At 53.8% G+C, this 13,659-nt stretch overlaps 1 protein-coding gene and 3 pseudogenes across 3 annotated transcripts in view; all 4 read left to right on the top strand.

Moving 5' to 3' along the window:
- The window catches only part of LOC147701938 (manganese-dependent ADP-ribose/CDP-alcohol diphosphatase-like), a 248,793-nt gene that overhangs the window by 115,662 nt on the left and 119,472 nt on the right, over positions 1-13,659 (top strand). The gene's annotated exons all lie outside the window — the stretch shown is intronic.
- LOC147701939 (18S ribosomal RNA) lies at positions 2,233-3,484 on the top strand (annotated as a pseudogene).
- On the top strand, positions 4,455-4,608 carry LOC147701940 (5.8S ribosomal RNA; annotated as a pseudogene).
- Positions 4,991-7,022, top strand: LOC147701941 (28S ribosomal RNA; annotated as a pseudogene).

Below are 13,659 nucleotides of genomic sequence, written 5' to 3' on the forward strand. Positions count from 1 at the left end.
ATGTCGTCTCTGGGGCTCATCCCGGGAGGAGAGACTCTCAACCCAGTCTGAGGCAACTTCGGGATTATCAAAGAACCAAACCTTCCCTCCAGCCTCAACTCGCAACTTAGCAGGAAACAGCATGGCGTACTTAAGCCCTTTGTCTCTGAGTCTCTTCTTAACTCCCAGGAAACTTTGCCGCTGTCTTTGAACCGTCTGGGTAAAGTCTGGAAAGAAGTTGAGGGTGGAGTTTTCGTATTTCAAAGGGCCCCCAGATCTAGAGGCTTGCAGGATAGTGTCTCTGTCTCTAAAATTGAGCACCCTCGCAATCATTGGTCGAGGCGGGGCTCCCCCCGGACACGGTCGTCCCCCCGGAACTCGGTGTGCCCGCTCTATTGTAAAAAAGTTTCCTAATCCTTTCGGTTTCAGATGATTGAGAATGATATCTTCCACAAAAAGGTCAGGGGCCAAATCTTCGGCCTTCTCCGGGACTCCAATTGCGCGCACATTATTTCTCCGGGCCCTTCCTTCATAGTCATCCAGCTTGCGGCTCGCCAATTCACTCGAGGCTTTGAAATTCTGAACCTCCTGCTGCAGCTGTGCTACGTCATCCGTTAAACTCGCCGTCTTGATATCTAATGATTTCACCTTCTCACTGGTTTTGGTGAGATCAGCACGGATTAAATTGACCTCTATAGTTACGGTGTCCAACTTGTGGTCCAGCGACTCCATCTTCTGTCCAAGGGAAGTCTTAACCCCAGCGATAGCTGCCATAACGTCTTGCAGTGTAGGCTCCGACGTAGGGCTCGAGGCCCCTCCACCCCCGTCTAGTGGTCTTTGAATCCCAGAAGGGGAGCCCTTGAGTAACGTATATTTGTCCAGCTTGTTGGTTTGGACGTAGCGAGACCCGTTGGTCGATCTGGTCTGCTGTTTCTCCCCCTCAGGTTTAGTCGCCATCTCGGGTCTACGTTCAGAAAGACTTCCCAGAGGCAATAATGAAAGTCCACCGCGGGCAGGCACCCCCGAACAGACTATCGAAAACCTCTGCCGTCAAGGTTTCCTACTAGCGACCCAGTGTACCATCTGGGTCAGGGTCAGTATTTTGGCCCGCTCATCAGCCTTCTGCCACCTCGTCCGGCACAACCATCAGCACATCCGACAGGCCGCCGCGCCAACAGCACCGCTCACAGACGATGAGCCACTCGCCTCCACGCGGGCCTCTCCAGACATCACCTCCGGGGCACCTCCGCTCCGCCGGTCCTGCCAATGCGCTCCACACTCACCTACCAGTGAGGTCTCCACATCTAAGGGCCGCTTCCATCCGCCCCGTCCGTCATTCGCAATTTGGCAGTACCAGGGCCTCACACACGGATATACGCCCCCAGGAGTAACTCCGCCATTAGCCGCTCACTGCTCCCTCATTGGCCTCACTAGGCGCCCTATTTCACAGGCGCTATGTCTGAGCGGCGCCTACATAAGCACGGGTCCCCCTCCGCTGTCCGGGTGGTCAGCCCAGCCAGCGCGGCCGCCCGCCAAAAAACGCGGAGTCAATCGCGAGCCGGACAGGCAACTTCCGGGAAACAGCCCCGCTGTTGTTGCACTGCTGCCGGGGCAGCAAAACAACTCGAGGCACCGGCTCTTCTCGGGCCCAGGCCGCAAACTTGCCGGCGATGCCGCACGGGTCTTCCGCGGCGGAATCAAACGCGGAGCTCAGCACCCGGTGCCGCTTCACTTCCGCTGCCAGTTTCGATGTTCGGGGAACAGAATAGAGATCAGGATGTAGCCGGAGGCGGCGGGGGTCTCGGGAGCCTAAAGTTCACGCGGCCATCTTGGACTCGTGTGAAGCTCCTCTCCTCCAGGCCTGTTTTAAAGGGCTCAGCCACTAGCCCATCATTGCCAGCTGGAGCTCTCACGTTGCAGGAGGGCCGAATTGCACCATCCCCACACGGGGGCCACACATGAAATGAAGCTCATATGAGGTAATCGTCCAAGTGTGGTGTGAATTTTGGATCAGGTATGCCACTCGTGACAGAGGACATGGAGCCACCAGTGTCCGAGCCAGAGTCGGTGCACAGGCAATGTCCAGCCCTCGGACGGATGTAGGTCACCGGGCTCCAAAGTCTCCTCAAGGTTGATGCGGCGCCCCCACTCAGAAGCTCGAAGTCATAACGCAGTCCCCATTTGTTTGTGCACTTCACTAAGTCACTGGTGATGACACAGACACATTTGCGCTCCAAAGCGTGGAACCCAAGTTACTCTGCTGCAAGCTGCCGGTGGGATCAAGTCAGAGTCAGTATCCCGCAGACCATCCGTGAGGTGCAATTAGGAGACCAGCTGTTCACGTGGGCCTACACAGCGCAGCAGTGGATCAAGGGGGAGCACCGAGGTGCCACAGTTCATCACACGTGCTCTTCACTGAGTGTCCTGGGGGTCTGAAGCGTTTACTTTGAAAATATTTGAGTGTTCAAAGCAGGCCGGTCGCCTGAATACTTCAGCTAGGAATAATGGATTAGGACTCCGGTTCTATTTTGTTGGTTTTCGGAACTGGGGCCATTAAATAAAAGGGACTGCCGTGGGCATTCGTATTGTGCCGCTAGAGGTGAAATTCTTGGACCGGCGCAAGACGAACCAAAGCAAAAGCATTTGCCAAGAATGTTTTTATTAATCAAGAACGAAAGTTGGAGGTTCGAAGACGATCAGATATTGTCGTAGTTCCGACCATAAACGATGCTGACTAGCAATCGGGCGGCGTTATTCCCATGAATCGCCGAGCACCTTCCGGGAAACCAAAGTCTTTGGGTTCCGGGGGGAGTATGGTTGCAAAGCTGAAACTTAAAGGAATTGACAGAAGGACACTACCAGGAGTGGAGCCTGCAGCTTAGTTTGACTCAACACAGGAAACCTCACCCGACCCAGACACGGAAAGGATTGACAGATTGATAGCTCTTTCTCGATTCTGTGGGTGGTGATGCATAGCCGCTCTTAGTTGGTGGACCGATTTGTCTGGTTAATTCCGATAACGAACGTGACTCCTCCATGCTAACTAGTTACGTGACCCCCAGCGGTCGGCGTTCAACTTCTTAGAGGAACAAGTGGCGATCAGCCACACGAGTTCGAGCAATAACAGGTCTGTGATGCCCTTAGAGATCCGGGGCTGTACTCGCGCTACACTGAACAAATCAGCGTGTGTCTACCCTTCGCCCACAGGTGCGGGAAACCTGCTGAACCCCTTTCATGATAGGGATTGGGGATTGCAATTATTTCCCATGAACGAGGAATTCCCAGTAAGTGCAGGTCATAAGCTTGTGTTGATTAAGTCCCTGCCCTTTGTACACACCGGCCGTCGCTACTACCGTTTGGATGGTTTAGTGAGGTCCTCATATTGGCCCCGCGGGGGTTGGCAACGGCATTGGCGGACCGCCGAGAAGACGATCAAACTTGACTATCTAGAGGAAGTAAAAGTCTTAACAAGGTTTCCGTAGGTGAACCTGCGGAAGGATCATTAACGGCGGAGTGGCCCGAGCGACCGGTGCCAACCCAAAGCCCTCGGCCTCCTACTGCAAGCACGCACCGTAGGCACAGGGCCCGGCCTTTTCCCAGGGCGCCCCGGCTGGTGGAGCGGTCTGTGGCCGCAAGGGGAGCTCTGGTGAGGACCAGGACTTCTCGACCGATGCGCGAGGGACCAGGGACGGGGTGCGGCACCATCACCTGTCCCTCTCCGAGACAGAACCTAAGCTCACCCGGCACGTCCCCCCCCCCCAGCGGTGGAGGGGAAACCGAATGGCAGTGCATCCCCGGGCGGGTACCACCACTCCCTCGAAAAGGCCTGGGTGCCGGCTGGGCCATCCCGCGCCCGAGTCCCGGCCGAGCGGGTTCCGGGCGACTGAGGAGCTGCCCTTTTCATGCGGCAGGGCGGCCTGGAAGAGAAGGGGCTGAGGGCCTGCGAGGGGACCCTGGCTCCTCTTGGTGGAAGGTGTGCGGGACGGGGAGCTGCTTGGCTCGTCGCTTCCGGCGCCTCCAACCCGGGCAAGGATGGGGTAGGCTGATCACCAGCACGCCAGCACGACTCTGGCCGCCCGGCAACGGACGGCTGACGGTGCAGGTGGGGCGACCCTCCCTCGTTGCCAGGTACCCGGTTCGACCCGGTCCCGTGCGGCCGGGCCAAGGGGTTTGAAGTCTTGTGCATTCCCTACCGTTTACCCTGGGAGGGACTGGCAGCTGCGGAGCTGCCATCTCCCGTCCCTCCGGTAGCCCCCTCCCTTGCCTGCTGGTAGGTGGGTGGGGGGGGAGTTCCCGGGTCGAGCGCCTGGTAAAGGTTTTTGCCTCCCAATGGTGCAGTCTGACTTCCAGAGGGGAAGCCTTGAACACAGGGCGCCTGGGCCGTCTTGCCGCACGGGCGTCTGACGGACGGCGTTGCCTTCCTCCTGCTTCTCCTGCGCTCGCAGGTGGGCGAACGTTTTCGAAAACTTGCCGGTGATTCTTGGCGATCGATCACTCGACTTGTGCGTCGATGAAGAACGAAGCTAGCTGCGAGAATTAGTGTGAATTGCAGGACACATTGATCATCGACACTTCCACCGCACCTTGCGGCCCCGGGTTCCTCCCTGGGCTAGGCCTGTCGCTCGATCATCAATCGCCCCGGGACACGACTGGGGTCGTCGCAGGGTTAGCGCCACTGCCCCTTCGTCCCTCCACAAGATCAGGGTGCACTTAGCCCTGGGAAGGGGTCTGGCGACCTGTCCACCCCGGGCCCGTCCTGAGGCACCTGGCTGCGTGCTGCGCAGGGCTGTCTGTGGTGTCCCACCAGCTGCCTGTGCGCATGCGCCTTGGGGCCCACCTCCTCGGCCGGCTTCGCGGCGAGGGCGAAACCCCTCCAGAAGCGATCCGGGGAAAGAGGGCGCGCGTTGCTGGGATGCCAGGCCCCTGCTCCGGCAGGCGGCTAGCCTTCCCCGGCTCCCCCTTAACACTCTGGCATTTTCTTCCAACTATAACCTCAGATCAGATGTAGTGAACTGCGGAATTTGAGCACATTACTAAGCGGAGGAAAAGAAACTAACCTGGATTCCCCCAGTAACGGCGAGCGAAGAGGGAAGAGCCCAGCGCCGAATCCCCGCCCGGCTGCGGGTGCGGGAAATGTTGTGTACAGAAGACCAACTCGCCGACTTTGCTAAGGGGACCCAAGTCCTTTTGATGGAGGCTCACCTCGCGGACTGTGTTAGAACGGTAGCAGCCCCCGGCGCGCCGGGATCGGGTCTTCTCGGAGTCGGGTTGCTTGGGAATGCAGCCCAAAGCGGGTGATAAAATCCATCTAAGGCTAAATACGGACGCAAGATCAACAGCCAACAAGTACTGTAAGAGAAAGTTAAAAAGAACTTTGAAGAGAAAGTTCAAGAGGGCGTGAAACTGTGGAGAGGTAAACAGGTTGGATCCGTGCAGTCTGCCCGGAGGATTCAACACGGCGGGAAGGTCGGTGGCCCGGGAGTACCGGATCCACTCCACGGGACCAGCGCCCGGGCTCCACCCGGCCACCACTCTGGGCACCCGTTACAGGCCGCCCCCCCCCCCCCTCCCCCCCCGGGGCACGCTGGGCAGTTGAAGGGGGGACAGGGCCCCCTGCTCCCGGCGTGTCTGTCGACTGGGGTGGACTGATCTCAGTGCGGCAGGACTGCGTTGCGCCGCCGGGAGAGGAAGCCAACGCCGGGCACCAGGGGTCCTGAGTCAATGTCTGTTACCCACCTGACCCATCTTGAAACACGGACCAAGGAGTCTAACCAAGGAGTCTAAAACATGTGCGAGTCAGAGGGCCGAGCCAAACCCTGTGACGCAATGAAGGTGAGGGCCGGCGCGCGCCGGCGCGTGCCGACTGAGGTGGGATCCCGCCGCGCCTGTCTCGCCTGCTCCATCGGGCAGGTGGAGCATGAGCGTGCGTGGTAGGACCTGAAAGATGGTGAACTATGCCTGGGCAGGGCAAAGCCAGACGAAATTCTGGTAGCGGTCCTGACGTGCAAATCGGTCATCCGACCTGGGCATAGGGGCGACTAATCGAACCATCTGGTACCTGGTTCCCTCCGCAGTTTCCCTCAGGATAGCTGGCACTTGGAGCCCCTAGTTTTATCTGGTAAAGCGAATGATTAGAGGTCTTGGGGCCGAAACGATCTTAACCTATTCTTAAACTTTAAATGGGTACGAAGCCCGGCTCGCCGGCATGGAGCCGGGCATGGAATGCGAGTGCCTAGTGGGCCACTTTTGGTAAGCAGAAGTGGCGCTGCAGGATGAACTGAACGCCGGGTTAAGGCGCCCGATGCCGATGCTCATCAGACCCTAGAAAAGGAGTTGTTTGATATAGATAGCAGGACGGTGGCCATGAAAGTCAGAATCCACTAAAGAGTGTGTAACAACTCAACTGCCGAATCAACTAGCCCTGGAAATGGATGGCGCTGGAGCATCGTGCCCATACCCAGCCGGCGCTGAGAGCCGCGGGGGCTAAGCCGCGACGAGTAAGAAGGCCGCTGCGGTGTGCACAGAAGCCTGGGGCGAGGGTCCGGGTGGAGGCGCCGCAGGTGCAAATCTTGGTGGTAATAGCAAATATTCAAACGAGAACTTTGAAGGGTGAAGTGGAGAAGGGTTACATGTGAACAACAGTTGAACATGGATCAGTCGGTCCTATGAGATGGGCGAGCACCGTTCGGAAGGGTCGGGCGATGTCCTCAGTTGCCCTCGGCCGATCGAAAGGGAGTCAGGTTCAGATCCCTGAACCCGAAGTGGCAGAGACGGGGGCCCACGCGACGTCCTGTGCGATAACGCAAACAATCCCGGAGAAGCCGGCGGGAGACCTGGGGAGAGTTCTCTTTTCTTTATGAAGGGCATGGCGCCCTGGAATGGGTTTGCCCCAAGAGAGGGGCCCGCGCCTTGGAAAGCGTTGCGGTTCCGGCAGCGTCCGGTGAGCTCTCGCTGGTCCTTGAAAATCCGGGGAGATGGTGTAAATCTTGCGCTGGGCCGTACCCATATCCGTAGCAAGTCTCCAAGGTGAACAGCCTCTGGCATGTTGGAACAATGTAGGTAAGGGAAGTTGGCAACTCAGATCCGTAACTTCGGGATAAGGCTCTAAGGTCTGGGTCAGTCGGGCTGGGGCACAGCTGCGCCCCAGCCCAACTGACCCAGCTGCGGTGGTTGCCTCTCCCCGTGCGCGGGCCCGGCATTCTGCCTCGGCCAGCGCCTATCAGCTGATTTAGAAATGGTGTGGACCAGGGGAATCCGACTGTTTAATTAAAACAAAATATCACGAAGGCCTGAGGCGGGTGTTGACGCGATGTGATTCTCCAGTATTAGGGTGCCTTTCATAGATTCACATGCTTGAATAATTTGTCGAAGTGGGAGTCCGACGGTACATAAAATAGTAGTAGTATACATATATATATATATATATATATATACATATATATAACATCATAAATATACATATAAATATAATATATATAAATAGACATAAAAAAGAAATTTAAAAGTACCATAGAACAACATAGGCCCATAGAGGCCTAAAGGTAGAATTCACTTTAGTAACATATCCATGTCATTATAATGGTCCACATTCCAGCCAATCAGGCTGCAGCATCCTCTAGAACCTTCTCCTCAGAAGCTCAAGCCCTCAGATTTTCTACTGCACGTCGTGTGAAGGGAGTCTTCCTGAGCTCTGCTCAGTTTCTTCAATCTTCAAACCTTTCATCTTCTTCAACAATGTCTTCAACAAAGAAATCTTTATTCAGGCCTTGTTCTGCTTGTGAAAAACTTTGCCTGTTCCATGAGGACCCTCATAAAAAGTGCATCTATTGCCTGTACCCGGACCATAAGGTGAGGAACTGCAAGTTTTGCAGGACTTTTTCTTCTAAGACCCTAAAGGATAGAGAGGCCCGTCTCCTTCTGTGGCTACAGAGGTTGAAGACTTCAGACAATCCTATGTCTGATGTGGAGAGTGTGTCTTCCTACCATTCCAACACCTCACTTAAACGTGGGTCGGAGATTGAGATGACTTCTCCTTTTCTAAAAAGGGAGAAGTTTGTGGACGCTCCAAAGTCTGTCTCCCCACGGGATCTTCCGGCCTCTACGCCTACGAGACCTGGTTTTCTGGCATCGCAGTCCCAAGCTGTGCCCTCGTCGTCCAAAACGAGTGCCAGCTCGTCGACGAGCTTGTCGAAGCGCCCGTCGACAAGATCCGTTGACGTTGTGCCTACGATGACGACGACATACTCTGTGTCGACGACGACAACGTCCACATCGACGACCACGAACCAAGAAGTTAGGTCCATAACCTCCATTGTGAAGATCTCGTCGACTGCGAAGAAATCCATCTCGTTGACGACCTTGCCAAAGAAACATTCGTCGACGAAGGCTTCGTCGACGCGTCGCTCGTCGACGATACCATCTTCGTTGACAGTACCACCTTCGTCGACGGTACCACCTTCGTCGGCGGTACCACCTTCGACGGTCGCCTCGTCAACGTCGAGTTCATTGTCGACTACCACCTCCTCGTGGACAGCTCCGTCGACGGCGAAGAAGACCTCGTCGACGACAGCCGCACCATCGACGGGAAAAGTCCAGGCCCTGTCGACGGCTTCCGCTTCTTCATCGACGCCTTGTTCTACATTGGCGAATCCATCGACGACTGTTTCGACACTATTCTCTGGCAACTGCAACAACCTTTACTGTGGTGACGGCTTCTATTGTAAAATGTCCCGCTCCGCTGGTTTTGAGTCCTCTTCAAGGTGGTTCTGGCCCCTCTGCTCAACTCTTTGCATTTGCAGAGGAGGAATCTTCGGATGGGTCTTATGTTGATGACACCTTTCGTCCTGCAGCAAGTCCTTCGGAGCTCAATATAAAATATCAGGACTATGAGGATGAGGACAATAATGACAGGGGTTCACTCTTCCCAGTTCACGATGACCAGCTGGATGTTGACCACGAGGTTCCTATGGTACAAATACCGGTGTCTTTGATATCGAACCTTCAGCACATGTTAGACGATTATAATCGTCGATTTCCTCCTTCTGTGCAGAATTCCCCTACTCCGCCTCCTCCACCACGAGAGCCACTTCCTGTTGCTCAGCCAAGATCACCAGTTCTTCCTGATCCTGGTACTGATGAGGATGACGTCTGCAATGATACGGACCAGGACGACGACGCTGTCCTTAAAGATTGGGACAACTATCGGGCCCAGACTCCGTCTCCTCCTCCTGCTTCTCCCCTGGCTTCTCCCCCAGTGGACATTGGGGTTTCCACAACTTAATGGTGAGAGCCGCAAAGCGTTTTCAGTTGCCTATGTACGTCAAACAGCAAGACTGTTTCCTTTATGACTTCAAGGATCAACCTTTGAAGCAAGTGCATACCATCCCAATAAGTGACTTTATATGGTAGGAGGGACTTAAACTCATGGAACGGCCTAACTCCATCCCGGCCGTGCTTCCGCGCCTTGACAAGAAGTACAAGGCGCCTGCGGATTCACCTGCATGCCTTGTGTCACAACCGAAGGGCTGACTCGATCATTACGCAAGCCACCCAAAAGAGGTCGCATAACCCGGCAACTCCGTTAACTTCGCCACCGGATGGCAAACTTCTTGGGCATCCTCGGACGATATGACCGTCAGATGTGGTCAGAGATCGCGACTTTAGTTGACCTACTTCCGGAATCCTCCAGTTCGGAAGCCCATGAGATCGTGCAAGAGGGAGAGAAAATCTCCTCTGAAATTATAGACTGTGCAATTGATATTTCCTCTACGGGTTTCAGACAGCTTGCAGGTGCTGCAGTCTTAAGGAGGCAGGGCTGGCTTAAAGCTACGGCTTTTCGGCCTGACGTGCAGGGAAGAGTGCTGGACTTGCCTTTTGATGGGGAGTCCCTCTTCGGCAAGCTTGTGGACGACGCCTTAGAGTCCATCAAGAAAGACACGGACACTGCTCGTGCCCTGGGATCTCTCCAGTACTGGAAGCGGCCCTTTCGTGGAGCACGTGGCAGTGGTACTTTTTCCAATTTTCGTGGCTCCTCCCAGTACCGCTCCTATGGTGAAAACAAGCAGCGCTACCCCTATCAAACCCGGTATAGGCAATCCAATTCCAGGCCTTATCGAAGGAAAAGCACCTACAGAGGAGGTGCTACCTCTAAAAAACAGTGACTTTACACGGGTCAAGTGTTCTTCTGCTCTGAAAATTGGTGGTCGAATCTCCCAACACTTCTGCAATTGGTCAAAAATAGCTTCAGATTGTTGGGTCTTGGATGTCATCTTAAATGACCACGCTCTCGAATGTCTCAAATTTCCTCTCACCCGCCCACCCTCTGGCCCTCTCCCAGCACATTTGAAGGAACTGTTTGCGCAGGTCGCAATTAGGAAAAAGAAAGGGACTGTTGAAGTGGTTCCTCGATTAAAACAAGGCAAGGGCTTTTATTCCCGCTTTTTCCTTATCAGGAAAAAATCAGGAGAGTGGCGCCCTATCCTAGACCTCCGAGCCCTCAACAAGTTCATCAAAACCCAAACATTTTGGATGCTGACCTTGGGGGAAATTTTACAGTTCCTGAATCCCGGAAAGTTCCTCTCCACAATCAACCTCCAAGATGCATACTTTTGTGTGCCAATCCATCACAGACACAAGAAGTACCTTTGCTTCACAGTGGGATCAAAACACTTCCAATTCAAAGTTTTACCTTTCGGCCTTCGTTCCGCTCCGAGAGTCTTCACGAAGATCATGGCTCCGGTTGCGGCTTTTCTAAGCCTACAGGGCATACAGTTCTACCCTTACTTAGACGACTGCCTGATAAAGGCTCAAACCTTTCCTGCAGCAAGACAACACACCCAGACTTGCCTATCGTTCTTTCACGCCTTGGGTCTTTCCATCAACCACGAGAAATCACATGTCCGTCCAGCACAATAAAGAATCTTTCTAGGGGCATTAATAGACTCTCGTCTGGCGAAAGTGTTTGTTTCACAGGAGCGACAGGATCGCATCGTCAAGATGGTGGCTCTTCTACGCTCAAGAAAGTCCGCTTCTGTCCGGATGTTAAAGTCTTTTCTGGGCATGGCATCGTCCTGCATACAGCTGATCCCCAATTGCAGGCTACACATGCGAGTCCTCCAAGAGGAGTTGGACAAACAATGGCGGCAAGTCTCAGGGTCGTTCAACGACAAAGTGCCTGTCCCCCCGCATTCAGGGCGCATTTGAATGGTGGGCTCACCTTTCAAACATCGCCATCGGGCGGCCGTTCCAGGACACAGACCCCACGTTTACCCTTACGACGGACGCTTCCTTAGAGGGTTGGGGTGCACACTTCGAAGGTTTGTCAGTCAAGGGCAAATGGACGGCAGATCAATGCTCATGGCACATAAATCGCCTGGAACTCTTGACTGTCTTCCTCGCCCTAAAATCATTTCCGGATGCTGGTGGAATGGAAGTCGCCCCTGGTGCATACGGACAACACCACCAGTATGCACTACCTCAACAAACAAGGGGGTATGAGGTCTCTTCTGCTATCCAGACAGGCACAACAGATCTGGACATGGGCCATTCATCATCGAGTCCAGCTAACAGCAGTTCACTTACCAGGTGCCTCCAACGCCCTTGCCAACTCTCTCAGCAGATCGGCCATGGACAATCACGAGTGGGAACTCCATCAACCGACTCTGGAGTATGTGTTTCGCTTGTGGGGCCAGCCAGAGCTGGATCTGTTTGCGACTCCACTTAACCGCAAATGCCTACGCTTCGCAAGTCGGCATCCCCACAGCGGATCGAGCTAGAATGCGTTTTCGATCAACTGGTCGAGAGAATTTGCTTACGCTTTTCCGCCGATCCCCCTGATTCCACGCCTATTGCACAAGATGAGACGTCAGCCGTGTCACATCCTGTTGATTGCGCCCAGGTGGCCGCATCGCCCGTGGTTCACAGATCTTCTTCTGTTCTCCCAGTGTGAGCCGATTCTTCTTCGTCCCCTGCCTCATCTTCTCACCATGAGCCATGGCCAGATTTGCCATCCGGATCCGGCCTCTCTCCAGCTTCACGCTTGGAACCTGAGCAGAATGAGTTTGCACATCTGAATATTGCTCCCGAGTGCAGAGAAGTGCTTGATCATGCACACGCTCCTTCCACAGTCAAGACCTATAAACTGAAATGGAAACGGTTTTGTGTCTGGTGCCACAAGGAGAATGTCGATCCTCTGCTTGCCACACCTGAGCAAATCCTGCCTTTTTTCCTCCGTTTGGCAAAGTCGGGACTTTCGCATTCCACTCTTAAAGTCTTCCTGGCCGCGATTTCCCGCTTTCGCCAAGATGGTTCCACGTCACTGTACTCTTCTCGGATCATTCGTCAGTTCTTTAAGGGCCTGTTCCGGAGTTTTCCACCTATCCGGCGTCCACCACCTGCTTGGCGTTTGAATCTGGTCTTATCACAGCTCCTCCGACCTCCTTTTAAGCCTATTCATTCAGCGGAATTGAAATTCCTTACTTGGAAAGTTGCCCTCCTCCTCGCACTTACATTCTCCAGGCGAGTGAGCGACATCCAAGCTTTCACCATTCAGCCTCCTTTCTTCAATTCTCCAGGGTCGCTGTTACACTTCGTACGAATCCTACATTTATTCCTAAGGTTCCTTCAGACTTCTACCTTAATGAACCTGTCATTCTCAAGACTTTTATCCCAGACCCTCAGTCTCCCGCTGAGCGCTTTCTTCATTCTTTGGACTTGAAGCGCTGCCTCAAATTCTATATTCAACGCACTGCTGCTTTTCGTAAATCAGACCAGCTCTTTGGGGCCTATGGACGGATGCGCAAGGGACATCCGGTGACTAAACAATCCATTACTCAATGGATTTCTTCTGCCATCTCCTTCTGCCATCAACGGGCTGGCAAACCTCTTTCTGCTCCGGTGCAATCACACTCGATGAGGGCAGTTGCATCCTCTACCGCCCTATTTGCTGGAGTGCCTCTACATCAGATCTGCAGGGCGGCAACGTGGTCCAGCAGGCACCCGTTCGCGAGACACTACTGTCTGGAGACAGCTGACGCTGCAGACACTGCTGTGGGTCAAGCGGTGCTACGAAATCTCTTCAGCTGAAGGTGAGCCTCTGTTTCTTCCCGCCTCCTGTCATAAAAGGTTTTCTCATTGATATATATATGCAATGTTCATATGTGCTTTTATTTGCTTGCATTTGTTCTTATTGCCTTTTATGACTCTCATGTGTTGGCGTACTGCTTTCTATTCTTATTTAAGCATGTGAATCTTTGAAAGACACCCTAATACTAGAGAAGAACAAAAGTTACTTACCTGTAAACTGTGGTTCTCCAGTACTGGTGTCTTTCATAGATTCACATGCGACCCGCACTTCCTCCCCTCAGAAGCTCTCTTCTCCTCATGCACTCTTGGTCACTTTGGTGCTACGAAAATCTGAGGGCTTGAGCTTCTGAGGAGAAGGTTCTAGAGGGTGCTGCAGCCTGATTGGCTGGAATGTGGACCATTATAATGACATGGATATGTTTCTAAAGTGAACTCTCCCTTTAGGCCTCTATGGGCCTATGTTGTTCTATGGTACTTTTAAATTTCTTTTTTTTTTTTTTCAAAACCGTGTTTATTAAGAGTTCAATCAAGATTCAGGACAGCCCTCCACAGTCAGGAGGAGACTGTCAACAACACAGACAGAGAAAGGCATGGTAG

The sequence above is a fragment of the Lissotriton vulgaris genome, chromosome 7 (assembly GCF_964263255.1).
Source record: "Lissotriton vulgaris chromosome 7, aLisVul1.2, whole genome shotgun sequence".
In the NCBI taxonomy this organism is placed as follows: Eukaryota; Metazoa; Chordata; class Amphibia; order Caudata; family Salamandridae; genus Lissotriton; species Lissotriton vulgaris.